This window comes from Natrix helvetica (assembly GCF_964273705.1).
Source record: "Natrix helvetica genome assembly, chromosome: 10".
NCBI classification, from domain to species: Eukaryota; Metazoa; Chordata; class Lepidosauria; order Squamata; family Natricidae; genus Natrix; species Natrix helvetica.
Window position 1 is genome coordinate 19,643,387 of NC_138561.1, and position 26,136 is coordinate 19,669,522.

A 26,136-nucleotide genomic window follows, 5' to 3' on the forward strand; every position below is an offset into this window, starting at 1 on the left:
ATGGTTATGAGGGGGGACGCCTTTTGAGGCGGCCTTATGTAAGTTTCCTGGCAAAATACATGGGAAAATCCCATTGGGGAAAATTCCACTAAGGGTTAGGGTTAGCTCCCCATGACTTCGCAGAGCAAAACCGACACTGCCTTTGGATTCAGAGCCCATCGGTATGGTTTGGAGGGGGGACGCCTTTTGAGGCCGCCTTATGTACATTTCCTGGCAAAATACATGGGAAAATCCCATTGGGGAAAATTCCACTTAGGGTTAGGGTTAGCTCCCCATGAATTCACAGAGCAAAACCGACACTGCCATTGGATTCAGAGCCCATCAGTATGGTTAGGAGGGGAGACGCCTTTTGAGGCGGCCTTATGTAAGTTTCCTGGCAAAATACATGGGAAAATCCCATTGGGGAAAATTCCACTTAGGGTTAGGGTTAGCTCCCCATGAATTCACAGAGCAAAACCGACACTGCCATTGGATTCAGAGCCCATCGGTATGGTTAGGAGGGGGGACGCCTTTTGAGCCTGCCTTATGTACATTTCCTGGCAAAATACATGGGAAAATCCCATTGGGGAAAATTCCACTAAGGGTTAGGGTTAGCTCCCCATGAATTTGTAGAGCAAAACCGACACTGCCATTGGATTCAGAGCCCATTGGTATGGTTAGGAGGGGGGACGCCTTTTGAGCCTGCCTTATGTACGTTTCCTGGCAAAATACATGGGAAAATCCCATTGGGGAAAATTCCACTAAGGGTTAGGGTTAGCTCCCCATGACTTCGCAGAGCAAAACCGACACTGCCTTTGGATTCAGAGCCAATCGGTATGGTTTGGAGGGGGGACGCCTTTTGAGGCGGCCTCATGTACGTTTCCTGGCAAAATACATGGGAAAATCCCATTGGGGAAAATTCCACTAAGGGTTAGGGTTAGCTCCCCATGACTTCGCAGAGCAAAACCGACACTGCCTTTGGATTCAGAGCCCATTGGTATGGTTTGGAGGGGGGGCGCCTTTTGAGGCGGCCTTATGTAAGTTTCCTGGCAAAATACATGGGAAAATCCCATTGGGGAAAATTCCACTTAGGGTTAGGGTTAGCTCCCCATGAATTCACAGAGCAAAATCGACACTGCCATTGGATTCAGAGCCCATCGGTATGGTTAGGAGGGGGGACGCCTTTTGAGCCTGCCTTATGTAAATTTCCTGGCAAAATACATGGGAAAATCCCATTGGGGAAAATTCCACTAAGGGTTAGGGTTAGCTCCCCATGAATTCACAGAGCAAAATCGACACTGCCATTGGATTCAGAGCCCATCGGTATGGTTAGGAGGGGGGACGCCTTTTGAGCCTGCCTTATGTACATTTCCTGGCAAAATACATGGGAAAATCCCATTGGGGAAAATTCCACTAAGGGTTAGGGTTAGCTCCCGATGAATTCGTAGAGCAAAACCGACACTGCCATTGGATTCAGAGCCCATTGGTATGGTTAGGAGGGGGGACACCTTTTGAGGCGGCCTTATGTAAGTTTCCTGGCAAAATACATGGGAAAATCCCATTGGGGAAAATTCCACTAAGGGTTAGGGTTAGCTCCCCATGAATTCAAAGAGCAAAACCGACACTGCCATTGGATTCAGAGCCCATCGGTATGGTTAGGAGGGGAGACGCCTTTTGAGGCGGCCTTATGTAAGTTTCCTGGGAAAATACATGGGAAAATCCCATTGGGGAAAATTCCACTAAGGGTTAGGGTTAGCTCCCCATGAATTCAAAGAGCAAAACCGACACTGCCATTGGATTCAGAGCCCATCGGTATGGTTATGAGGAGGGACGCCTTTTGAGGCGGCCTTATGTAAGTTTCCTGGCAAAATACATGGGAAAATCCCATTGGGGAAAATTCCACTAAGGGTTAGGGTTAGCTCCCCATGAATTCACAGAGCAAAACCGACACTGCCATTGGATTCAGAGCCCATCGGTATGGTTAGGAGGGGAGACGCCTTTTGAGGCGGCCTTATGTAAGTTTCCTGGCAAAATACATGGGAAAATCCCATTGGGGAAAATTCCACTAAGGGTTAGGGTTAGCTCCCCATGACTTCACAGAGCAAAACCGACACTGCCTTTGGATTCAGAGCCCATCGGTATGGTTTGGAGGGGGGACACCTTTTGAGGCGGCCTTATGTAAGTTTCCTGGCAAAATACATGGGAAAATCCCATTGGGGAAAATTCCACTTAGGGTTAGAGTTAGCTCAACATGAATTCACAGAGCAAAACCGACACTGCCATTGGATTCAGAGCCCATTGGTATGGTTAGGAGGGGGGACGCCTTTTGAGCCTCCCTTATGTACATTTCCTGGCAAAATACATGGGAAAATCCCATTGGGGAAAATTCCACTTAGGATTAGGGCAGTGCTTCTCAAATAGTGGGGCGGGCCACCCAGGGGGGGGGGTGCGAGGCTCCGTAAAGGGGGGCTCAGCTCAAATTATTTTATATATTTTTGTTTTGCAGGTTAAAGTTTTTTTTAATATTGTGTTCCTTTAAATCCTGTGCTCCTTTAAATCTTTTCTGCTACAGTTAATAAAGCTATTCTTTGTTGTAAATTGATCCACATTTCTTTCTTTTTTTATTCTCTTATACGTTAATAAGGATACAGTGTTATGCAGAGGTGTACTTATAACAATTTTATAGACAAATGATACTATTTACAGTTGCGCGGGAGGCGCGAAATGTTTTCTTCTTCTTAGGGGGGGCATGACAGAAAATAATTGAGAAGCACATACAGACCCCTTTTCAACAAACGTACTAGTATAATATAACTAAAAATAGCAGCAATAGATCTAGAGTAGAACCGAGTAGAGTAGAGCGGAGCGGAGCAGAGCAGAGCAGAATAGAGTTAGAAATAAAGAAATAGAGTAGAGTGGAGTAGAGTGGAATGGAATGGAATAGAATAGAATAGAAATAAGAATTTGGCCAAGTGTGATCAGATGCCAATGCAGAAGCTCTCAATATTACAAGCAAAGCAATAGAGTAATAATAATCATAATAATGATGCCAATAAGAGGTGGAGTAGAGGAGGATATTACTAATGCTAAAACTCTTGCGTTATATTTACTTACAATAGTAAATATACATCCAATGTGAATCAATTACATGCCTGTTCTCTGGATGCTCAGATTTGACAGCCAATTTCAGGGCAGCTCAGTAAAAACAGGACTTCTTCAGATAACCGTCGTTATTCTTCAGATAACGAAGCCGTCGAAGTGATGTCCCGGTGTCTGGAAGCCATCCGGGTCTGGATGGGAGACAACAGACTCAAGCTCAACCCCTCCAAGATGGAGTGGCTGTGGCTACTGGAGCCCTGCTTTAGCCAGTATGTTCCATCTCTGGCCATTGGGGGTGAACAATTGCCCCCGGTGGACAGGGTGCGCAATTTGGGCGTCCTCCTGGATTCCCAGCTGTCGCTGGATGATCATGTGACAGCCGTGGCTAGGGGGGCGTTCCACCAGGTTCGCCTGGTGCGCCAATTGCGCCCCCTACTAGAGCGGGACGCCCTTCACACAGTCACCCATGCCCTGGTGACTTCCCGCCTTGATTACTGCAATGCTCTCTACATGGGGCTTCCCTTGAGATGCACCCGAAGGCTACAGCTGGTCCAGAATGCAGCCGCGCGGACAATAATGGGGAGTACTAGGTATTCCCATGTAACACTGCTCCTGCGCGAGCTGCACTGGCTGCCTGTGGCTTTTCGGGTGCGTTTCAAGGTGTTGATTGTCATCTTTAAAGCGCTCCATGGCTCAGGACCTAGTTATCTGCGGGATCGCATCCTACCCCACACATCCCTGCGACCAATCCGCTCTCACAGAGAGGGACTCCTCCGGGTACCATCCGCTAAGCAATGCCGGCGGGCGGTGCCCAGGAGTAGGGCCTTCTCTGTGATGGGCCCAACCCTCTGGAACGACCTCCCCCCCGATATTAGAACTACTGTTGATCTCCGCTCCTTCCGTAAGAAACTCAAGACCCACTTGTTCAAATTAGCTGGCCTGGCCCAATTGTAACTGTAATCAGTAATATAGCATAATTTAATCCTGACCTTCCTGGATGGCATTTTAAATTTTTAAATTTTGGGGTTTTTAAATTGGTTTTAATTGGAACTATTTTTAACTATCGTTAGTTTGGTTATTGTACGGATGGTATGTGTAAGTTGGTTTGTCTGGGTTTTATGTTTTGCCTTGTTGTCTTATTGTATATTTATTGTCTGTACACCGCCCCGAGTCCCTTCGGGGAGAGGGGGCGGTTTATAAATTAAATAAACTCAAACTCAAACTCAAACCTCCAGTGGGTTTTTTAAATGGAGAACCATCCAAGGTAATTTAAGAAGTGAGGCCACAGTAGGTATCACATATTGCCAGGAAAATATTATGTGGCCAGTTTCCCCAGATTTGTTATTTCAAACTTAACGACTGCCATACAAGAGACCGTACAAGAAGGGGCAACATTTGTGTTACAGCTGTATTATTTAATTCCCATTGTTTGTTTGTGTGTGTGTGTGTTTTAAACAAAAGGAAACCCATTGGGCTACTGGCCAGTAGCTGTACAAAATAAGTGATGACAGGTGAAAGATAAGTGGTCCCTTGTTTGCTTTTCAAGCCACATCAAAGCCCGAGGCTCTCACTGTGTAATTAACACCCAATGAAACCTCATGTCAAACAGAATTATTTAGCCAAATGTTCTGTAGAATCAGATCTGATTTTCTTTTTAATGGGGTCAGAATTAGTATCATCCAGGAAAAAAAAACCCCACCCTCCTCTTATTTTATTCCCCCTCCTACTTTTCTTTCAATCTGATGAAAGAGAATTTGCTTTTGCTATTTTGTTCAAAGGGGAAGTGTGTTCTTCGTAGACTTTTTCAATTATGAAGTGGCCAAGAGATCCTTACGGTTAACTTTTGAGAGGCCCGCACCAGTCAGGCTCCCTGAATTTCAGCTTAAATCCCCAGGGGAAGAAATGAAGTGTTGGCTTTTCTTTTAATTGAGAAGGAAGAATAGCCAAGGTATCTTCAGAGCCATGTAGAGGTAAAAAACACTAGCAGGAGTGCCCTCTGCTGCCTTCCATAATCAAGAAAGTTCCAAACTTCACCAACATAAATTTTAAGGAAGCTCTCAAGCCCCTTGAGAGTAGGAGAACATAATATAATCCTCCTTTTTCAGGGGAGGAGAAATTTCAAGGAAGGTTTTAGCAATAGCAAAAGCACTTAGACTTATATACCTCTTCACGGTGCTTTACAGCCTTCTCTAAGCAGGTTTACAGAGTCAGCTTATTGACCCCAGCAGTCTGGGTCCTTGTTTTACCCACCTTGGAAGAATGGAAGGCTGAGTCAACCTTGAGCTGGTCAGAATCAAACTCCTGGCAGTGGACAGATTTAGCCTGCAACACTGCATTCTAATCACTGTGCCACCACAGAAGGAAGGAAGGAAGGAAGGAAGGAAGGAAGGAAGGAAGGAAGGAAGGAAGGAAGGAAGGAAGGAAGGAAGGACTAGCAAACACACTTAGACTTATATACCGCTTCACAGTGCTTTACAGCCCTCTCTAAGCTGTTTACAGAGTCAGCCTATTGTCCCCAGCAATCTGGGTCCTCATTTTACCCACCTCGGAAGGATGGAAGGCTGAGTCAACCTTGAGTCCCATTGTCTATGGAGATTCTTGGTCAACCAGGTTATGGTTACTTTCCAAGGGACCAGAACCAATGGATGGAAACTAATCAAGGAGAGAAACAACCTGGAATTAAGGGGAAATTTCCTAACAGTGAGAACAATAAACCAGTGGAGCGGATTGCCTTCAGAAGTTGTGGGTGCTCCATCAATGGAGGTTTTTAAGAAGAGACTGGACAGCGACTTGTCTGAAGTGATATAAAGTTTCCTATTTGAGCAGCGGGTTGGACTAGAAGACCTCAAGGTCCCTTCCAGAACTACTCTGATTGATTGATGGCTGTCCCAAAGGTGGTTTTTCAAAAGGCAACTGGACTTGTGGGATGTCCACGATGTGTCCGTAGGTGGCTGGTATGGCTTATACAGGCATGAAATGTTCTACACTCTAATAACCACTGTGCCAGCAGGGCTCCATAACTCAATTCCCCATTTGAACGTGGGTTCAAAAAACTCCTTAGTGGATCTTAATTTACTCCATGTTACCAAAAGAAACAAAAAAAAAAGGGGGGGGGAGGAAACTTGAGTTGGCTTTTTTGGATTCATCAATTTTGAGAGCTTGTAAAAAGGGTGCTGAGCCTTTGAGTCTCTGCAGGAGCGTGGCAAGAGTTTTAATCAAAAACAAGGAATTAACGTTTAATCTTTTGATTCCCTTGGGGTCTTGAGATTGTTAGTTTAATTACAGAGATGGTTTTCCTGGACGATTATGGCCAATTCCGCCATTAGACAAAATGAAGCATCTGCCTTGGATGGGAGTTGAAGGCAAGCAGCAAACCGGAGCCAAGGTTTCACCCGTTTGCCCTCCTGACCCGAAGTAGCCACTTTGCTTGCTTTTAACTTTAATTATAGAGATTATTTTCCTGGCCGGTCTCAAAACATTTGGGGCAATGAGATTCACATCGCAAAAGCAAAAAAAAAATCAGGCAGCTCAAGTTGAAGTTTGGCTGCCTAGCTTTCAAGAGGAAATGGAAGGAAAACACTTACCAGCTTGCAAATTTGTATTGATTTGCCAAGCTCTGGGATAAACACATTTTGTTTCAATGTCAATTAAAGTTTCCTGTAAAGATAACAGAGTTAGATGCCTGTGGGGTTATTCACATGATTTAAGGTCACTGGAGTGAGTTTTGTGGAGACAAATGGAATATAAATAGTGCAATCGCTCTTAAGGAACCCCGATGGCGGGCAGTTCGCGTTGAAAGCGGGTTGATGGGCTCCTTTGTGTAGCTAGATTGGCTTTCTGGAGGTAACTGTCATGGTATCCTCCTCCTGAAGCATCTTGGGAAATTAGAATTTAGAGAAGATTTTTCAAGGGAAGAGTTATGATGTTTTAGTATCCCAGGAATTATGTTAGGTCACTTTTCATCAAGTCTTGGAGTACACTCTTCACTTTCCTGGATTTTCCACAGCGATTGTACTGGCTAAAAACTCTGGAACCTGAATTTCAATAATTTGAGGCAGGAAGTGATCAGGTTCAAAACCTATCCTATCTGAGAGGGTCCTTGGTAGTGATGATGTTACTTAGTTTTGGTAATAAAGCATTTGCAAGAAAACAACCAAGAGAGCACAAAGGAGCCCACAGTTCTCTTCCTCCTCTTCTTCTCCTTCTCTTTCTTCCCCTCTTTCTCCTCCTACTCCTCCTCTCTCTCTGACTCCATCTCCATTTCTTCTCCTTCTCCTCCTCCTCTCTCCCTGATTCCATCTCCTCCTCCCCATCTCCTTCCCCCCTCCTCGTGAAATTATATTCTCCTTAAATACTGGTGATGAAATAAGGCACTCAAAAAGCAAGGTGGAACAATTATGCTCAAAACCTTTTCTTTTCATTGCAAGATGCTTATTTTTAAAATCTAAACCTTCCAGAATTGTCTTAAATCAGGTGGCATTTAAAGTGATTGAAATAATAAAAACAAACAAGTCTACATATTTTATAAAATTGGGCATTAGAAGATTTTATCCGGTTCTGGTGATCTCTAGATGAGGTCTACCAGATCTCATGGAAAGAGCAGTTAGAAGGATGTGTTGTTTGAGAAACAACAACACTTTGAACTGAAGATCATATAGCTAAAATGATGCATCAGCCACTTTTTCAAAGGAAGCAGGAATTTGACATGTGAATATTGGGTGACAGCTTTAAGAAAGAACAATGTCCTCAGAAGAGAAGGATGGAGTAAAACCACTGCTTTTCTAATTTTTGTTTGTTTTTATTGGGGGGGGAGGATTGTGAGTGGGCTGGTCAGTTTTGTTATTATTCTTCCATACCATGTTAATAATAAATTATCTTGAGGTCTTTAGAAAAGCTAAGCAGATTTGAATCACTCTACGACAAGGGGAGGGTAACTTGTAATGAATTTCATATCTATTGTCTTGGATTCATTGATGGAAAAAAGGCAAGATTGGAACCTTTGTCTCTTCTAGGAGAAGGAGTGGTAGAGCCTGGGGATAGAATCAAGAGAGGAATCATCCTAGACTCATAATGTTCCCACAAGCAGCCCAAGTCCAACTCCTCTTGAATAGAATAAAATATGATAAGATAGGATAGGATATAGAAGAATAGAATAGAATAGAATAGAATAGAATAAGAGTTGGAAGGGACCTTGGAGGTATCCAGTCCAAATCTTGCTCAAGCAGGAAAACCTATACCATTCCAAAGAAATCGTTGTCCAATTTCTTCTTAAAAAACATCCAGCGTAGAACTCCCACAACTTCTAGAGGCAAGTTGTTCCATTGATCAATTGTTCTCACTGTCAGGAAATTTCTCTTTAGTTCTAGATTGGGTCTCTCCTTGATTAGTTGCTATCCATTGCTTCTTACCCTGCCTTCTCATGCTTTGGAAAATAGGTTGACACTCCCCTCTTCTTTGTGGCAGTACCTCAAATATTAGAAGACTGCTATCATACCTCCCCTAGTCCTTCTTTTCATTAAACTAGACATATCCAGTTCCTGCAATGATTCTTCGTATGTTTCAGCCTCAAATCCCCTAATCCAATAAACATCTTTAGAGGGGCAAACATGAGATGGACAGAGAAACCCCTTAGTATAACCATAGTAGATCAACAAATACAACTTTGAGACAACAGTAAGACCTACAAGCAGCTTCCACACCCATTAAAGGTAGGGTTTGACACAAGGAAAAGACTAATACCTTGTTGCAATTCATATTAGCCAAATGATAGTAAAACAACACGTGAGATCTACTTCCCCAGAAGCAATGATACAAGCAATTAATTAAGCATAAGGAAAAAGACGAATGAACATTGAGTGTATTGATTAATGAACTGAGGAGGAAAAAAATGGAATAATACAAGAAAGTATTATTCTGTAGAGGCAGTAGGGAAAGAAGCAATCCATAATACGCCAATATGACTATGGATTATGAGCTTTGGAGTTGATGAGCTGCTTCTTTGGATGCAGTACTTTGGATGCCTAGCAAATTAATGCTGTAAATGTAAGCAAAGAAAGAACAGTGTATGTTTGCATTTAATCTACACAAAGGTGTATTTAAGGATGAGTGGATCAGTCCAAATCCTGCACGTGTCAGTGGAGAAAAGCATTCTAGTCCTAGGTTGTTCCATTAAATTTTCTGCAAGTGATTAAGGTTTCAATCACCAAGTAATACTCAGCTTTAACACACCGCAATACACTACACTGTGCAATAACTGACAGGTTTTTCCCCCCCGCATAATTGACTCAGTTGATATATTTCATGCATTATCATTGGCCTGATGAAGAATGGCTGGTAAATGGAAGGACAAGTTCTCAAGACAGACAGACCGACAGACCGACAGACCAGATCGATAGACAGACAGACAGAAGAAATGAAAAGTTGGAAACGATCTGACAAGGAAATCCCTGGCAAATGGCACAGGCTACAGACAGCTCTTAGGGGCCTCTAGGATGGCCCATGTTACAACACTGTTATGTGATCTTCACTGGTTGTTCGTTTCCTTCTGGGTCCAATTCAAGGTGTTACTTTTAAAGCTCTTTATGATCCAACCTACTGTATCTGAGGAACAGTCTCTCCCCAATGGGATTGGCCCATCCCATCCCTGCTGGCAGAAGGAGCAACAGCAATAGCCCTTGGACCTATATACCACTTCATAGTGCTTTACAACCCTCTTGAAGCAGTTTATAGAGTCGATATCTTGCCCCCAACTATCTGCATCATTATTTTACTGACCTCGGAAGGAGAGATGGCTAAGACAATCTTGAGCTGGTGAGAATCGAACTGCTGGCAGTTAGCAGAATTAGCCTGCAAAATTGCATTCTAACCACTGCACCACCACAGGATGCTGTGGACCCCATCGGTCAAATAATTCTGTCTGGGAGGGGGGAAGGTCCAGGAGAAAAGCCTTTTCTACCATGGCTTCCAACCTCTAGTATGTTGTGCCCCTGTGAAGTGAGATCCACACCCATATTTTGGCTTTCCAAAAAGGTCTGAAGGCCTTAGCCCAACTGGCCTGGGACACTGATGGGGTCTGATAATTCTGAAGGTGGTTAATGGACTGAGAGAAGACCTTGCCTCTGCCCCGTGTGCATCCTGCTCCTTTCCTGCACTAATCGTGTAGTTTTACACTGGAGAAACCGAGTAAGGTCATCTTCTACACTGCCTGATTCCGATTTAGGACGTTTGTAACACTCTTGAGGGGTGGGGGCTTCAGGATAACCACGTTTGCAGAAGACAAAAGAAAGCAAATCATTAGCTGGTTAGCACACATGCTTGTTTCTTGCACATTCTTTCATTCCTTTGGTGGTTGGCGCTGGGATGGGAAAAGACACACGGTATGTGATGGATGAGTTATTTGTGGTTTAAAATGGAGGACAAGCATTGTGGGCAGACTCTGTCGGTTTGTTGTGTCCCCCACCCCACTTCTGAGTTTGGAAACAGATCTCCTTTTCTCTTGGGGTTTTCTTGCAGATGTAAGGCTGTCTACAGCCCTGACTTCCGAAGTTCAGAACATCTACAGAAAAGAAAGATCTGCAGATGATGCTTGGGTATGCGTTTCAGATTCAGCAATGGCTTGGAATCCTGGGAGGAAAAGAAAAGGAAGGAGGGGGAGAAAGAAGGACGGAAAGAAAGAAAGAAAGAGGAAGGAAGGAAGCAAGGAAAGGCCCACTTCCAGTACTTAAACAAAATACCTTATGAAGTCTTTAGGGCTGTTCCATCTTGTGGTATTCAGTCCACATCAGACTTGATTTGTAGATTCCTTCCAACAAAGGGCACCTTCAAAGAAATTATAACAGCCGATCAGGTAAAGAAATGCTTTTTGGTGAGTTGAACACATTTTGATTACACCCTGCAGGGAAGCCTAGGCTGAAAGTTGCAGAAATAAAGGACCATCGTGCACCGAGCTGAAAATAGTCTATTCCCCCACTCCCCCTATGTTGCAACCTGCAACTGCAGCCACACCAAAGCCATGAAGCTGCATCCAGCTTTATGCTACAGGATATTTTTATTTTTTCCTGCATTTTTGTCTTCATCCTCATTTTCGCCGCTCTTCATCCTTATCCATTTCCCCTTCCAAAAAAAAAAAAATGTTTTGGAACGTCACAGGAACCTTAGCACAGATAAACCGTTGGCGGAGTGTAATGATTAATGATTGAACAGTGCAGTTGTTTCCGAAATAAAGACATGCTGTGACAGGAGATCTGAAGATCACACCTAACACCAGGGGATGGCTTATTAATCATACTTCTAGAAGAATTTGTGAGTAAATCAATCCGCCTTATTAATGATATTTCAACTTTGCTCTGCAAGATGTCTTTTATACTTCCAGATGGGCAATTATCTGTTTAGGACCAAAAAAATACCCCCCAAAACAATGTTAGTTACAGCCGTTATGGAAATGTTTGATCTACGTAATTTAAATAAAAAGAAATGAAGGTGGGTGAGTAACAAAGTATGAAATATATTTGAAAGATCTTGCAGAACCATGATACCACGGCATTGAGAAAAGACTTAATTGTATTTTTTTTGTTCCTTTCCCTTCTAGAAATCATATGATGTATGTGGAAAGTTCATGTTTGTATATCAAAACGCTGATCATATAACAGCATAAAAGTGGAAAACATTCCTTGATTGCCTCCAGTTCTTCATTTATATATACGAAGTGGTTAAGTATATTCTGGAAAGCTTCATTAATTGAAGAGTTCTTCAAAGAGAAATCTTAAATTCTTGAGTGGGAGAAGGAAAAGGTAGACAATAATTTTTTATCGTGTTGGGTAACTAATTTTTCAGCTGCCTGTCATTTCGAACTCACTGAAGCTCCAAAGGAAGATGGACTTGGTGACTTCGTGTAAACGCACATGGAAATTGATTTGGATACCTACAAAGGAATCTGGTTAAATGTTTTAACACAGATATTGTAAATGCTTTAGCTCCAATAGTGTAAAAGTTTAAAATTAAGGCTTTCCTGGCCCTGGACTAAATAAAGAGGGACAACAGACCCACACCATCATGTGAGAAGCACATTCATTCAAGTCTTCCTCAACAAGCCCAAATTGGTGGAATCTAACTTGGAAGGCTATTTTTAATGGTGTGAACTTCACGCTATTCTGGGTTTAGCTGGTTTGAATTCTGCTGGTATTCCAGGACCCAGCTGGGGCGAGTTCCATATTTTATTCATGTCTTTAAAGCTTTCATCAAAGCAGGATATGATTTTTCTTTCTTTCTGGATATCTGTATACATCTTGAGACAGGCTCCAGGCTGGAGCGAAGCATACCCAGAAATGAAAAATGGAGTAAGTCACGTCTTCCCCTCACTTCTGGCTCTCCGGAGAGGACCAAATGTGTGGCATTCTTGCCAATTTGCAAGTGAGTTCAAACAAGAAGGAAATAGCACCTCATCCAATTTTCATCCAAGCTTACCTGCGTTTGTGATCAAAGTAATGTTCTTGCCCCACTTCTGGCTATTATCATATTTCTCCGACATCTGATTCATAAAAGAAGATGCACCCTGCCCTGATCTTGTGTATGCCTTGCTAGGGACAGTATCTGGGTCACACGGACTGAAGATGTGTCACCACTGAGCATCTCTTCTGTTCAGGATAATGGGACATGGTATGTGTTCTGACCTAAGCTTCCTTAACAAACATGAAGCAGAGTCTTCGTCCCAACAAAACCTCTTTTATTTAAATGACTGTGAATTCCTTTCATTCTCAGTCAGCAAGGCTTAGCAAACAGTCTTTCAGAGGAATATTTATCAACACGAACCTTATCTCACTTGGCGAGTTGCCAGATAACAAACGCAGGGCAAGGCAACACTTGGCACAGTCTCTTATAGTCACAAAAAGGATTTTCCACTCTTGAAATAACTGAAGGAATGAATTGTTTCCTCCAAAAGCCCCCTCTCCATTCGCCAGACAGGAGTGGGATTTGGTGGTTCTCCAAACTGGCCATAACGCCCACCCCTGACCTAATGCTAATATTTTCTTCCAAACTCCAACAGACAATTCTAAAGCGAATGAAGATAGAGAAGCAGTGAAACTCAGATAAGTGTGCCCATTTGCACACATACCCACACTGGCATGCATATTGTGGAATCACCCCCCAAATTTTCATCACCATCAATTTTTTAAGCAAGGAAAAACGCGGCCCACAATGTTCCTTCCAAAGGGGGAGCTCCTCCGACAAAAATCTAATTTACGATTCATGCAAAACACAATGAAGTCCAAATGTTATCAGGATTGGAAGGGGGGGAGAGAAAGCATTTTTGTTTCACTAAGGTGTACACGTTAAATTATCAAAGGATTCAGCATGACAATATGGTTATTGATGGTTATCTTAAGTGCCTTCTGTGGCGAGAAACTGAAATTAAAAACTTGAACAAAACAGGAGACATGAAAGTACAGGTTCTACAAACACTAGGTTGCTTATTAAAACCGCTTTGATCTATTGCTTCTTTGATATCCAAGGTCTTATCAAGAATTCACTTTCAGGGGTAAATATAGGTAGTTCAGAGAGATTGCATGACATACCATAATGGTCTTTTTCCCTGACACTTTTTTTTTAATTACTGGAAAAGGGATGGAGAAAAAGAAATCATGAAAAAAATGCAAAGATCTTCCTGATGCATAAGCTACCTGATAGGTTTAGTCCGAAATAGCTGATTATTTGGGAATAAAGACACATGTGTGCCACATTTTCAAGCAACCCACGCTGAGTTTCCATTATTTTCAAATAGGAAGCATGTAAATGGGTTCGAAAATAACTTGAAGCACAAGCTAAAAGCGTACATATTATGAAACGGGTGTTCTGGGAGCTTTAACAGATCTCAGTGGAAACATGGCCCGGTTGAATTGGTCCCTCGTGGGACACACAAACCCTACAACCAGGCAGAGAACTCCTTACTAAAAATTTTGAAGCCTACCCCTGGTCAGTACATTGCCCCAAATTGCAAGCAAAGTTGGAGAGCTAACCATGTTTGTAAAGAAGGAATAATGCAAACCCAACGTTCTGCCTTTTTTCCCCCCTTAGCAGCAAAATCTTTCTGAAACAAACCTTTGTACAAACGGCAGGAATCAGAGCTGAATTCCAATTTTATTTCCAAGGCCGTAGGAAATGCAAAAATACAGAAAACTCTTTCCCACAGTTGTAAGAGGAGATGCATTTTTTTTAAAAAAGCAGGGTGAAATATGAACAGTTGTACGTGTGTTCATTCATGGCTGTGTTTGTGTTTATCTGTGTGTATCTGTGTGTCTGTGGTTTCAATTTTATGAACTCTTCTAGGCAAAAATCTGTCATCAATCAGTTATTGTCCCGCGGCTTCAAAGCAAAGTCAGTTGTAATAATGAGAATATTTGTTTAGATACGTGTAGCCTTTAGTTTTATGACATGTATGTGACCAATCAAATATAGTGGCACTAATGAAAAATAGAAGTTGTTTCACTTGTGTCACTCTGGAAATTTCCAGAGGATATTCGGTGTCAAATGTACCTCCATCTATATTTAAGAAATATTTGCACGTATAAAAACCTCGCAGATTATTTCTAGGGAAATGCGAGTCTCGGATTTCGGTGAAAATGAGAGACAAGTCCCAAAGCTGTTTTTTTTTTTTTCAAAAGGCAACTTCTGGACTCCCTTTGTTTTTCCTTGGAAGATGTTTCTCTTCGCATCCAAGGAGCTTCTTCAGTTCTGGCATCGGTCAGAATTCAGTCAGAACTGACGAAGCTTCTTGGCTAAGATGCGAAATGTCTTCAAGGAAAAACAAAGGAAGTCCAGCTGCCTCGTGTCCTAAACATGTTGTCTGCCTATCTGCAATCAGTATTAAGAATTTAAAATTTGAGGACTACTTTTGTTTTTAAAAAAACCTAAACAAGATTTTCCCACTCTTAAAAGAGATCTCCTTGTGTTTCTTATCTGTCGGCCCAGATTTAAATTGGCTTGTCATGTAATCAATGGGCTATGATAGGCTGATTATCATGTAGGATAAGTGATATCTATTAGATAAAATTGATCCTGACATAATTCAGGGAGGGAAAAAAAGCTACAGCTAAAAGCAAGAGACCATGAACTCTGAACTGGGCCCTCTGTACATTTTTAATGGCTGTTGTTGAAAACATCAGATCTTTGGGTAAAACCTATATTGATTGAATAATATTTGACATCTGTTGGGCCCTAACAAAGCTGTGACGGCACAGCCACCAGCAAAGAGAATTCTTTTTGTTCTCTCTCCTCCTCTTTATTAATTTGATAATTAAATAAATACTATAGTTTGATATAGTGGGATGGGGTGGCTCAGTGACTACGACATTGAGTTCGTCGATCAGAAGGTTGGAGGTTCGAATCCCTAGTGCCGTGTAATAGAGGGAGCTCCCGTTACTTGTCCCAGCTCTTGCTAACTTAGCAGTTCGAAAGCACATTAAAAAATGCAAGTAGAAAAATAGGAACCACCTTTGGTGGGAAGCTGAGGTGGGTTCTTTCCCGTTCGGCCTGGTTTGGCCAAACTAGTAGTGGTATGCCGGCCTGAGTTGCAGAACTGGAAGCAACTCAGGCTGGCCACCCCCCTGAACCGCTTCTCCAGTTGCTGCTGTCGCCGCTGCCATCTTTCTTTGGAGTTATGCGCATGCGCAGAATGATTTCCATTAAATGAGTGAACCTGCAGTAACGCCAACTAGAGCCCATCCCTGTGGGAAGGGAGCAGCGTTCCGTGCACCTTCAGCGTTTAGTCATTCCAGCCACATGACCACGGAGACATCTTCAGATGGTGCTGGCTCTTCGGCTTTGAAATGGAGATGAGCACTGCCCCCTAGAGTCAGGAATGACTAGCACACATGTGCGAGGGGAACCTTCACCCTTACCCATAGTTTGATAACTTTATCAAATTATAATTACAATAACGCTTATAATTACAGCTAGTCCTTGACTCACAAGCACAACAAAGCCCAAATTTTCTGTTGCTAAGTGGGCGATTTGTGAAGGGACTTTTGCCCTGTGTTACAACCTTCCTTGCCACCATTGCTAAGTGAATCATTGCAGCTGTTAAATTAGTAAGCTGGATTCCCCCGTTTACTTCGCTTGTTTGAACGTCGCAAAAAGGGATAAAAAATGTGATCCCGGGATACCGCAAACGTCATAAATATGAGTCAGTGGCCAAATGCCTGAATTTTGACCACGTGACCATGAGGATGCTGTGAAGTGTTAAAAAAACAATCCTAAGTCCCTATGTTTTTCATTGATGTTGTAACTTTGAACGGTCACTAAATGGACTGTTGTAAGTTGTGAACCATTTGCATCATTTATCAATTGTAAACTAAATCATTTTGATTTGATGACTTTCTTTCCATTCCATGCAGGATTTCTTCATAGGGATTTTTTCTTCTCCTCTTCATTCCATTTGGGATTTCCGCAGGAGGCAAAAATAATAATAATTAAATTGTGGGGAGGGAGAACGTACTTAGTTTCTTTGTGGCGGCTGGACTGCTGTGCATCTAATACAACCTCCTCGTCTGCTATCACCACCCAGATCCTGCAAATAAAAAGTTTGTGAAGGATTCGGGCCTGGATGGACAAAGAGAGCTGTCATTTGTGTGTGGCGTGTTAAAGGCGAAAAGAGAAGGGCTGGGAGGGTGATAAGAATTGTAGGGGTGGGTTTGCTGGAGGCCCCCCCCCCAGAGACCGCACTTCCCTTTATGAATGCAGAAAAATTCATCAAACGGAAATCATTAAATGGAGCAGATGGGGCTTGGTGTGTGTGTGTGTGTGTGTGTGTGTGTGTGTGTGTGTGTGTGTAGACTTCACACAAAGGAGAAGGAAGAGGGGAAGTGCAAATCCATCAGATCAAAAGATGACAGCGGTAGAAGGATCCTGGGCTGGGATTTGTTTATTCTATTGTCCTTATCTTGGTGGTTGGGTGTTTTCTTGTTTGTGCTTGGGTGCCTCTCCGTGTGTGTGTGTGTGTGTGTGTGTGTGTGTATGTGTGTGTGTGTTGAGTGGGAAGTTGAGAAAGAGCTGATCAGAAAGTCCCTGTCAAACTGATGTTCTGTAGGTAGGTCCCGTGAGAACTTCTCGCTTACCGCCTCTGCCTGTTTCAAGAAATAGAAAATAATGACTTGGAAGTGAGGGGAGGAAAGATTAATCTATCAGAGGGGAAACAACAACACACCATCTTCAGTGTGGTTACTCATTCCAGCTCCTCTTCAGATTTGAAGATAGGGTCACCAGAACTGTGTTATTTGACCATCGGTCCACCAGGTTGGTCTCGCCACCATCTCTTTTCTGTAAAAAAAAAAAACCTCCCTGGGACAACACCCAAAGGGGCCTTTTTGCAGAGAGCCTTACTTTATATTTATTCCACTATCTTAGGAGGGCACACCGAACAAAGCAGTGGTTTAAATCAACCTTTACTTTAACCTTTAAAAGGTCAAGGTTTCCCTCACACGTATGTGCTAGTCGTTCCCGACTCTAGGGAGTGGTGCTTGTCTCTGTTTCAAAGCCGAGGAGCCAACACTGTCCGAAGACGTCTCTGTGGTCATGTGGCCGGCATGACGAAATGCCAAAGGCACACGGAATGCAGTTACTGTCACACCAAAGGTGGTCCCTATTTTTCTAGTTGCTTTTTTACTTGCTTTCGAACTGCGAGGTTGGCAGATAGCTGGGACAAGTAACAGGAGCTCACTCGATTACGCGGCATAGGATTTGAACCACCGAACTGCCGACCTTCTGATCGACAAGCTCAGCATCTTAGCCACTGAGCCAGCTAAAGCATGATTCTAGAACCAAGATGTATCTTTGGTCCAGAGCAAACCTAGGACATTCATGCTACATCATACTCAGTGGCTAAAGCTAGTTTGTCCTATCTTTAGCCAGTCATTATGGAGGACTGAGCTTGATGCTTGGTCTATTTGGATTTGGCTTATCAACTTATGGTGGACTAAATAGTCATGTGGAGTGGGAAGAGAATTTTGCCTGGAGTTTCAAATGAAAAAGACAAAGTGTCATTATTGCATTCTTGGTTGGCCAAGAATTTACCGGTGGGTGATCACAGCAACTGATCTGTACATCATTACAAATTCAAAATGGACTGTATCTACTAGGTGAAAGCCTTTAGACTGAGCCTCCAGGGGTTTCTAAACATTCTAGCAAATTTAGAAGGGGAAAATATAATGTAAATGATTGGAGAGTAGAGAACAGTCTGAATTTTGTGATCCCTGAATCTAACTTTCTTTTATTCAAACCTCAGAACTGCTTCTTCAAACTTCGGTGCTTCCAGCGGTAAGTAAAACAAGTAGCCTTGATTTAAAAGAAGCAGAAAGATCAAATTTTCTGAGTTTTAAATGCTGATGTCTAAGTCAGCAGATCTTTTTCGTCTGACAGTTTTTTCCCCCTCCCAAATACAACCCCCCCTTACACTTTGATCTCAAGGTGATTCAAATGAGACCCATGCAGAGTTTAATGCCAAGCATTTGATGGGGTGGGAAACAGAATGAAGCAATAGAGAAGCTGGAAAAAAAGCTTTGCAAGTGGAAACGAGCTTCAGAAAAACGAGGAGAAGCCCATCTTAATAAAATGCAAGGCTTCCACATTCTTCTCTGGTTTGCATCAAAGCTAAGAAGGATAGAACTTTTTCAGTTTTTCAGGAGGAGGAGGAGGAAGAGGAGGAGGAGAAGAAGAGGAGGAGGAATAAGAACAAAAAGAAGGAAGAAGAAGAGGAGAATGAAGAAGAGGAGGAGGAAGAAGAAGAAGGGGAGAAGGAGAAAAAGCAGAAGGAGAAGGAGGAAGAGGAGAACAACAACCAATCACAAATTCCTTTCCCTAACCAGCAAGATCCCCATTATTTTGTGAGCTTTCAAAGTATATAAAGTATATATTCTTCCTGTTCTATTTTTTTTTTTTTTGTAAATATGCCAGGGTAAAGGCCTGTACAACATGTGATCTATAATAAACTTCAAAAGAACACCTTTGACATCTTAGATAAGTTGCAAATGATGATGCGGTGAGATCTTTTGCCACTACAAAGAAAGAACAAAAGAACTAACATGAAAGAGAAATCAATAAACATATGGCAATTAATAAAACATTTTCTATGAATATCATACAAAGAGTTTTACAACAGCATTAAAAAAAAACCAAAAGTTGTTTCAATGTGGATTTAAAAAGGATCAGCTGTTAAATTAAGATACCCCTTTTAGTCACAAAAGATACATAAAATTAAAGATTTTGTCATAACTCGATCACACGTTAGTGGTATGAACAGAGAATCTTTTTTTTTTTTTGAAATCGTCACCAATAAATCCAGGAGGAAAAAAAAAACGTGAACAAAAGCAATGTTCACAGAATGAAATGAACGCTGTTCGTTTAAAAGGAAGGTTGGTGAAGGGAGGAAATTACATCAATTTTAAACCCACATAAACACTTGTTTTTCTTAATGTTTTAAACCATTTTTATTGATTTCTTTTGTAAGTAATGTTACACCAACCATTACTGTAGACATTCCCATTGCCTTTACAGTATGCTATCACCAATAATTTATTGTCAAATTTATTGTCATAATGAAGACACAGTCATAGAAAGACACCAAGGTTCTTTCGGCCATTATCCCTGCCAAAAAAAATAATATAGCACACCTTTTAACTGAGAACTTACTGCTAACCTGAATTAGGGTCATATAATATTCCTCTTAGCATGTCAACTGCTTGTTAAGTACCTACTTAGATCTTTCTTGTGGTGAGGCACTCACAGATGTTAAATGTGAACCAGAAAGGAGACATCAAGCTAATGGCTAAAGCTATGAAGATGAAACGACAAACCAGTGGCGAAGTGTGAACCAGGAAAAAGACATTGTGGTCCAGGTAAAGTCTTGGTTAAGGAAAAACTTGGTGGAACTATTAGAGAAGGTTGCTGTGAATGAAGAACACATGCTCTGAAGCTTCTTTTGGCTAAGACAGAGAGTGGGATAAGCAACTTGTTCACTTTGCTTTGGGTTTTGAAAGCAAGAGTTGTTCCAAAGGTGCTTTTTCAAGAGGCAACCGGACTTTCTGATATTTTTCTTTGAAGAGGTTTCACTTCTCATCCAAGAAGGCTTTCTCAGCTTCTTGAAAAAAGATCATAATCATATTTAGTGTCGTTTATGAAATCTGCTCTTGATGACACCTAGAATCTAAAACTTGTTCAAATAGTCTCATTTTGCTTAAGGGTAGCTTCTCTCTCTTTTTTAATATAAAAAACCCAAGTCACATAGCACTGGTATTCTGACAAAAATACACAATCATTTAAAGGTATTTTTAAATTTTCTTGTGGCTAAGGGCAAATTAGCTTTTCATTATGAAATTCAGTTTAAGCAACTTATTAAGTGCAAAGGAGTCCTCCCTTTCTTCTGTTTAAGCAGGCAAGTTTTCATTAACTTCCTTTCTGAATTAAACATCAGTGAAAAGGCATGTCATTAAGTTTTATTCCGATTGTATTTTTTTAAAAAATCTAATTTCGTAGACTTTCAAGTAAGTCCGATGCATAATGGGATTTTTTTTTTACCCTTCCAGAAAAATGATTTCTCCAATGGCTCCGAGACAACCTCTCCTGTAAAATATTTTATAAATAATCAGCTCAGATTCATGTCTTTGCTAATTGACAAAACCACCTCAGAATTCAGATGTGAAGAGGAGAGAGGGGGAAGACATGGATTTCCAGCCAAAGACAGAAGACAGGTATTCCAAAGCAAAAGTCTTTTCCACTGATGATAGTTAGATTGAAGATCCATCTACTTGTTGTATGGTCAACCACAGCTGGGATAAATTCCAACACCCTAAAGTTGGAAGTACAGGATCATAATTCTTCATTGTGAGAGAACTGAGTTTAGTGCACAAGATAATCTGCCATAACATCCTACCTGTTAATGACTACTTTTACTTCAACCACAATAACACAAGGGCTATCAATAGAGAGAAACTAAATGTAACCCGCTCTAATCTTGATTGCCGGGAAAACGATTTCAGCAATATAGTAGTTAATGTGTGGAACAGGACATTGCAACTGTTGTAAACACATGTTGGTCTTCAAGTGCTCAGATTTTGACCTTAGAAGGTCAAATAGAATAATAAGGTTGGAAAAGACCTTGGAGGTCTTCTAGTCCAACTACCTTCTCAGACAGGGTACCCTATATCATTCCAAACTGGCTGTCCAGTCTCTTCTTGAAAACCTCCAGTAATGGAGCACCCACAACTTTTGAAGGCAAACCATTCCATTGATTAATTGTTTTCATTGTCAGGAGATTTCTCCTTAATTCTACGTTGGATTGCTCTTTAATGAATTTCTTGGCATTCTTTCAAGTGCTTCGACGAATAGCTCAACTCCCTCGTCTCTGGGACAGCCCCACAAGTACTGGGAGACTGCTATCATATCACCCCTAGTCCTTCTCTTTGATGGGCTACACATACCTACTTCCTTCCATCATTGATCATATGGGTTGGTCCCCAGGCTCCGGAGGTGAAATTCAGCCGGTTCTGATCAGTTCTGGAGAACCGGTACTGGAAATTTTGAGTAGTTTGGAGAACTGATAAATACAACCTCTGACTGACCCCACCCCCATCTATTCTCTGCCTCCCGAGTCCCAGCTGATCGGGAGGAAATGGGGATTTTGCAGCAATCTTTCCTGGAGTGGGGAGGGAATGGATATTTTACAGTATCCTTCCCCTGCCACGCCCACCAAGCCACACCCACACCCACCAAGCCACGCCCACAGAACCGGTAGTAAAAAAAATTGAATCCCACCACTGCCAGGCCCATTGTTATCTTGATTGCTCTACATACTTTCTAGGATCTTAACATCTTTTTTGTATCATGGTAACCAGAACTGGATGCAGTGTGGTATAAAGTGGTACTATCACTTCACATGATTTTGAAGCTATCCCTCGGTGATCACATGATTATGGAGATGCTGCTATGGCCATTGGTGTGAGCACCGGTCGTAAGTCACTTTTTGGAGTGCCGTTGTAAGCGAGTGGTTATAAGACAAGGATTACCTTTATATAGGTACGTATATATTACGGGCATACATCGTTTCAAAGAGGCATTTTGCTTTGATGACTCGTCAAGTGAAGCGCCTCTACTGCAACCCGCGCTCAACACAAGCACGCGGCTCACAGCTCACGCTGTGTCCACACACTCACACACGTCTGCATGGGTGTTACACTTTCAGATGTTACTTATTCATTCTGAGGCACTCACTTTCCCGTCAGCATTTCTCCTCCATTGTAGCAATTTCCTTCATTTTAGTTCCAACTCTATCCATTGGAAGTTCTTTCCTCTCCAACATGTGCATACAATGTGCACACAGGCATATGTGGAGAGAGAGAGAGAGAGAGAGAGAGAGGGAGGGAGAGAGGGAGGGAGGGAGGGGAAAGATTTGGAAGAATTTCTCTCACTTCTTCCCAGCTTGTTTTATCTTTGCTTGAGAAGTGAATAATTCATAGCCCTCTGTCTGCTTTACAGTCAAACGCATTCTGTCCACCGAAGACTGTTCGACAGTTTGTGATTTATTATTTAATAATTTGCAGGGTTGCGCTGTTGTAAGGTGAGCAGTGTGGCTGCTTGCAGAACTGTTACAATCTGGCCTAGTTAGCTGTCCTTTCTTTTCCTTTCTCTGAACAGCTTCCGCTATTGATTCCTTTCTTTTTTTTACAAACCTCTCCCATGTAATCCCACAGCTGCTGATCTCAAAGCTCTTACTCTAATATAAAAAATTGGCCCTTCTCTTCCTCCAAAAACCAGAAGTCAGGATTTTTTTCCCCTCTCCCTTCACTTTTCTTTAAAAAAAAAACCACAATCAAGATTTTCCTTCCTTCTTTCTTTTCTTTTTTTTTACCTCTTTTCTTTGTTTCTCTTGTTTTGTTTAGTACTCTGTGACAATAACAGGAGAGGAGACAGTCGTTTCTCAGGGGAAAAAAAGAATTTAGAAAAAAAAAAGACAACTCTTGATGAACAAACGCCTTTGGGGAAATAGATGCTGAAGCTTTCATTATCCCTCTTGGCAAATGTCTCACATAGAATATTTGCCTGGAACTTTCTCAGCCTTTGAAAGTTCCTTGCCATTAGCCCAAGGAACTTGCAATGTTTCAGAGAATAGTTGTGTAGTGCTATTGTTGTGATGGAGCTTCACCAATAGAGTCCAGTCTGGACTTTAGATAGTGCTGTGTTCCTATAAGAAAAGCCCATAGCCAATTTGAAAAAAAAAAAAAAACTCCAAGCACCCTCATATTAAATTTTGTCTCTGTTTTTAAAGAAACGTGTTAAATTTGTGAAATTTCATGTTGTTTAAATACTAAACCGAATTTTTGTCTGTTCCTAGACCTTGCATTTTTAGCATACGTCTCTGCTTGCTACATGAAGCGGAGAAGGCAACGGCACGACAAATATTAATTAGTGCATAGTTGAAACACATAATCATCTTTCACCAGTTGAGTCTCTAGAAAGAGTGTAGAGAAGAGCAACCAAGATGAGGCTAAAACATATGAAGAACAGTTGCAAGAACTAGGGATGTGAAGAGAAGGTCCAGGGGTGACACGACAGCAGTGTTCCAATATTTGAGGAGCTGCCACAGAGAGGAGGGGGCTATTCTCCAAAGCCCCTGAAGGCCAGACAAGGAACAATGGATGGAAAGTCATCAAGGAGAGATTCAATCTAGAAATAAGGAGAAATTTTCTGACATTGACCACAATCAAACAATGGAACAACTTGCCTTTAGAAGGTCTGGGTGTTTCATCATGGGAGCCTTTCATATTTATAGAGCTGCCCATTGCATGTAGTGGCTCTGGGTGGTGTAGACATTAAACCAATACAAACAGATAAAAGACCAATTAAAAATACAAACAAAATACACCAAGAAGATTTGTTTTAAAAAGTGGGGAAAAAATTCACCCATATTGAGTCTGAATCCCAATTAACCATCTTGTAGCCATCTTCCAGGTTCCCTTTATCATAGAATACCCAGGCCTATTGGCAAAACCATGACTTGAAGTCCTTCTTGTAGGCCAATTGGTTTGGAGTCAGCCTCACTTTGGGCAAAGGATGTTCCATATGGTGAAAACCACAGCGGAAAATTACATTCAGAAATCTTCTCTAATTCTAATTTTCAGATAAAGGCTCGAAGTACTAACACTGCGTGATCCTCGCCAATTGATGGATAATTGACAGCCAAAGCAAATAGTTAATTATTAAATATGCTAACATTTCTTCTGAATGTTTCTTAGCAATAAAAGGAGACCAGGTTGCCCAAGAACAAGATGGCTGCACACCATCAAAGTTGACACCACCCAGAACTCAAACAGGTAATGCAAGATTAGAAGACCTGGCCCATAGAATTGGCCAAAAGTTGAACACAACTGAATTGATAACACCATCATCATCATTTCTTCTGCCAGAGCTAATGCAAACTATTTCTTGGTTCGACTGAATTTATTTCACGAGAAGAGTCCTCCACTCCTCTACTCACAATAGAATCCCTTATGGCACCAGGCTTGAAATTTTGGGCTTGGTCAACCTGGAACTGTGCTGCCTGCGGTCCGATCTAAGCATAGAGCACAAAATTGTCTGCTACAACCTCTTGCCTGTCAATGACTTCTTCAGCTTCAACCACAATAATACACAGGCAAACAATCGATACAAACTCAAGGCTTCAAACTCGACTTCAGCAACAGCCTGGAATGCTCTACCTGACTCTGTTGTTACAGCCTCAAACCCTCACAGCCTCAACCTCAACCTGTCTTCTTGTCTTGGACTTCACCGCATTCTGAAGAGGTCCGTAAAGGGGGCATGCATAAGTGCACCAGCGTTCCTACCGTCCCTGTCCTACTGTCCCCATTTATCTGTATTTGCTCCCTTTGTTCATGTTTATGTTCATACCTATACTTGTTCTCTTGTACATGTTTGACAAATAAACAAACAAGCAAATAAATCTGCCAGCAAAGCAATCCAACAATTACCTTCAATGCAAATAGGGAGGAGGGCAACAACCATCCCATAACAATTGCATTCCTTCAGGTGTGCCTTTTCATACGGAATGCTAAATTATCTTATTATTTTTGTCTGTTATTCCCCGTGGATATTGAATATTCGCTTGTATACAACTCGCAGCCTCCCGAGCCGCTTTGTTACGCTCTTCCTCTGATTCTTCTGTTTCTTCTTTCCATCCGGCCTTTTATCGAAAGTCGGAGTCATGTTCCATTGTGGCTTTGGTTTTTTCTCACCTCCCCCAATGTATAGTATAGACACATTGTTTTAACAAATGCCACGACAATATCTTGCATTTGTCAAGTAAATAATTAAACATTCAAGGCAGCCTTAAAGGGGGTTGCGATAGAACAGATGAAAGAATTGAGAAATGTCAAAACTCAATGAGTGAGAAAAGGAAACACACCGAAGAAGGGATTTTGAAAGTTTTCCGCAAAAAAAGTTAATGTCTTGATCAGGTAAATTCACAATGTTGGTTAGTGACCAACATGGCATCTTTTCCATCAGTTCTTCATGGCACGGGGAAAAAAATGGCTTATAACATTTTCTCACATTTGCAACTGTCTATAGAGATTCTGTATATGTCTATAGTGAGGGATGCGGTGGCTCAGTGGCTAAGGCGCTGAGCTTGTCAATCAGAAAGGTCGGCAGTTCGGTGATTCGAATCCCTAGTGCTGTGTAACGGAGTGAGCTCCCGTTACTTGTCCCAGCTTCTGCCAACCTAGCAGTTCGAAAGCATGTAAAAAATGCAAGTAGAAAAATAGGAACCACCTTTGGTGGGAAGAGAACAGCGTTCCGTGGACCTTTGCCATTTACTCATACTGGCCACATGACCATGGAGACGTCTTTGGACAGCACTGGCTCTTTGGCTTTGAAACAGAGATGAGCACCACTCTCTAGAGTTGGGAATAGAGTTGTAACTTCAACGGATAGTTGTAAGTCGAAAACTACTTGTAGAAGGATCAAATAATTTTCAAAGAAAAAAAAAACCATTTGATCCTTCCCTCTTTCCATTCCCCTCCA

The 26,136-nt window shown here is 41.9% G+C and overlaps 1 protein-coding gene across 4 annotated transcripts in view; it reads right to left on the reverse strand.

The window, feature by feature from the left end:
• LOC309397464 (uncharacterized protein) overlaps positions 1–26,136 on the reverse strand; it is a 169,489-nt gene that overhangs the window by 82,422 nt on the left and 60,931 nt on the right. For all 4 annotated transcript variants that reach the window (XR_014176262.1, XR_014176263.1, XM_081963504.1 and 1 more), the window contains exon 2: positions 10,812–10,896. The gene's annotated coding sequence lies outside the window, so the exon portion shown is untranslated. The remainder of the gene's footprint in view (positions 1–10,811; positions 10,897–26,136) is intronic.